Source organism: Ranitomeya imitator, chromosome 1 (assembly GCF_032444005.1).
Source record: "Ranitomeya imitator isolate aRanImi1 chromosome 1, aRanImi1.pri, whole genome shotgun sequence".
Taxonomy (NCBI): Eukaryota; Metazoa; Chordata; class Amphibia; order Anura; family Dendrobatidae; genus Ranitomeya; species Ranitomeya imitator.
The window spans coordinates 298523414-298526211 of record NC_091282.1 but is presented as its reverse complement, the minus strand read 5'-3'; the positions used below and the strand labels follow the sequence as shown (position 1 = coordinate 298526211).

At 43.6% G+C, this 2798-nt stretch overlaps 1 long non-coding RNA gene across 1 annotated transcript; it reads left to right on the top strand.

The window, feature by feature from the left end:
* The first annotated feature begins 908 nt into the window (after positions 1-908).
* LOC138657733 (uncharacterized) lies at positions 909-1502 on the top strand. Its single transcript, XR_011317161.1, has 3 exons — positions 909-998; positions 1111-1203; positions 1290-1502. It is a non-coding gene; the product is annotated as an uncharacterized lncRNA (long non-coding RNA).
* Positions 1503-2798: the final 1296 nt, after the last annotated feature.

The following is a 2798-nucleotide window of genomic DNA, read 5'->3' as shown; positions in this document are numbered from 1 at the left end:
GAGTCAAAAACAGGGAAATCCAAAAGCAATCAGAAAACACTAAGAGGGGATGGGCAGAGAGGGAGGAATGTACACGGGCAAGATCAGAAAGCACAGCAGGACAAATCAGGGTACTACCAGAGTCAGATACTCACGCCGTAGGCAGAAACTATAACTGACATGACCTGCAGGATGCAGTAGGAAGAAATAGCAGACCTGAACCCAAAATGAAGCCAGGCAAAGTTAACCCTTGACATGATCAGCCCGGCAAAGGGGCAGACAGCATTCAAAGCCCGGACTGGATCATGACAGCAGGCCACACCTTTATATGCACAAGATGCAAATAGACAGAAAAAAACAAAGACTGTAATTGGGACAGTCCTAAGGGTACCGTCACACAGTACCGGCACTGCATAACAACGCCCCGGTACGACATCTTCGAGTTGTTTTTTGTTTCTTCTGTGTATACTATATGGCAATGCAGCAAATGCTTATGTATGTAGTAGGTAGAAAGATGTATAAAACATCTCTGGCAGCCATCTTGTGCATCTTGCAAACCGATGCACAAAATGGAGGCACTTCGGGATGCGTTTTGCAAACTCTTTTGCTATGGCTGCCATTTTGTGCGCACACTATATGGAAAGGTAAACCTACTCTTTTGTGTCTGCCTTGGCTTGGCCGTCCCACGCCAGCTCCACTAGTTAATTAATACAGCACGCAACATTACGGTTAAATATACCTTTTTTTCCCGCCCACGAGGCATCCCACAGTGCCTCAGATCCAGAATTGCCCTCCGTGTCAAAGCCTCAAAATCCTAGTAGTTTCCCACAATATTGTGATTTGGATTGGGTTTCGGGTCCCCTCTTCCCCCCCCCGCAGTCACTGTTGCCATATATGCTGACAGAACTTTTTTTTTTCCTTCACAGAGGCAAAAACACAGCGCCGCCGCCGACACCACGAGGCATTCCACACTGACTCAGAACCCGATGTGCCCTCCGTGTCAATGCCTCAACATCCTAGTAGGTTCCCACAATAATGTGATTTGGATTTGGTTGCATGTCCCCTCTTCCCCCCCCCCGCAGTCACTGTTGCCATATATGCTGACAGAACTTTTTTTTTTTTCCTTCACAGAGGCAAAGACACAGCGCCGCCGCCGACAGCACGAGGCATTCCACACTGACTCAGAACCCGAAGTGCCCTCCTGGTCAATGCCTCAACATCCTAGTAGGTTCTCACAATAATGTGATTTGTATTTGTTTGCAGGTACGGCCCCCTACTGTGTTATTTATGTTATGCTTTCTGACCAACAGCAGCCGGCAGTGTGACCATGGTGGATCTAAAAGCCAGTATTGAAAGGCTGTTCGAGACTCTGGCGCAGATTCAGGAGCAGCAGAATGTGGCAATGGGAGAGTTGCAAAAGATTAGGGACATGTGCCAACAGTTGGAGGTGGGGCAAAAATAAAAACTATTCCCTGTTAGTAAATGTTATGTTGTTAAATAAAAAAAATATATTTAAACTTTGATTCCATTTTCAATATTTTGTTTTTAGAAATGTACATTTCTTTGTTACATGAATTTCAGCCCTCATACAGTGCTGTGGACCCATTTTGTCTCTGTGATCGAGACACACCAATCAACCTGTCGAGATTGAAGTTTAAGAAAAAGGTTTTATTTAACACACTATATTCACAGGACAATAAAAAAAAAATTTATGTAAAAAACAAATTTAAATCACAATTCTTGATACGCAGAATCTTCAGTTCGATAATTTTGGTGCCTGATGGGCGAAGCCATGTGAGAAGGTATGGGCGTGTAGGAATTAGGGGGTGGCGGGCCGAAGTGGGAAACGGGGACATTGTGGCGTATTGGTGTCTGTGACTGTGACCAACCATTAAAATATGACGACTCTGTCCGCTGCATTGGCCGGGAACAGACCAAACGAGTGTGCTCATCCAAATTGCCATCAGTACCCTTGTTAACAGCTTCCAAAATTAGACGCTCCTTTAGTGTTCTTTGCCTATCGTCCATTTTGGCCAGTTTGTCTACTATGTAGTGTCCAAAACCCTGCAACGCAGGGCTGACATTGTTCGTTAACGCCTGTTTGGCCAGGCTCAACAGTTCAAGGGAGACGTCTGAGGTGGCTTTACGTTTCCTTGAACCTTGCCTCCATTGAGTCCTGGCAGGTGCAGCCTCCACAATTTGACTGGTCGAGCAGTCCTGTGCACAGTCCTGTGTACTGTCCTGTGCACTGTCCTCCTGGGGAGAATAAAAAATGAAGTTATTAACCCAAAAAAAAAAAGTTTAACCACCCTAACCGCATCCAAACTATATATTCGTATTCATGCAAAAATGTTGTAATATATTTTTATATTAGTAATATTATTTCACATTCCCATTTATTTCTTACTTTGCACTACACTGTTCTGACTGCTAGGGGAACCTGATTAACATTTTATTGACTATTGATTAACATTTTATTGTCAAAATAGTCTCACCAAGAATACTTATCTGCAGCTGGAAGCAATACTATTTTCTATATTGTTTAGATGGTATGGTTTATGAAGGTCGCCATTTCATACTTATGAAGGTCGCCATATAATACTTTACTGCGACAGGGTTACTTATGTGTACAGGAAAGTGTTATAACTTCTAATTGACGGGATAATCAGAAGGATAAAACTGAAAATGCCGATAAATTATATGTAATTATAGGACACATTGGTGAACCTGTAGTGCAAAGAGGTACTTACTTGTTGCCCTTGAGAGTCCTGCTCGACGAGGTTCTCTGATACAGTCTGTTCCACTGGTGCCAACGAGCG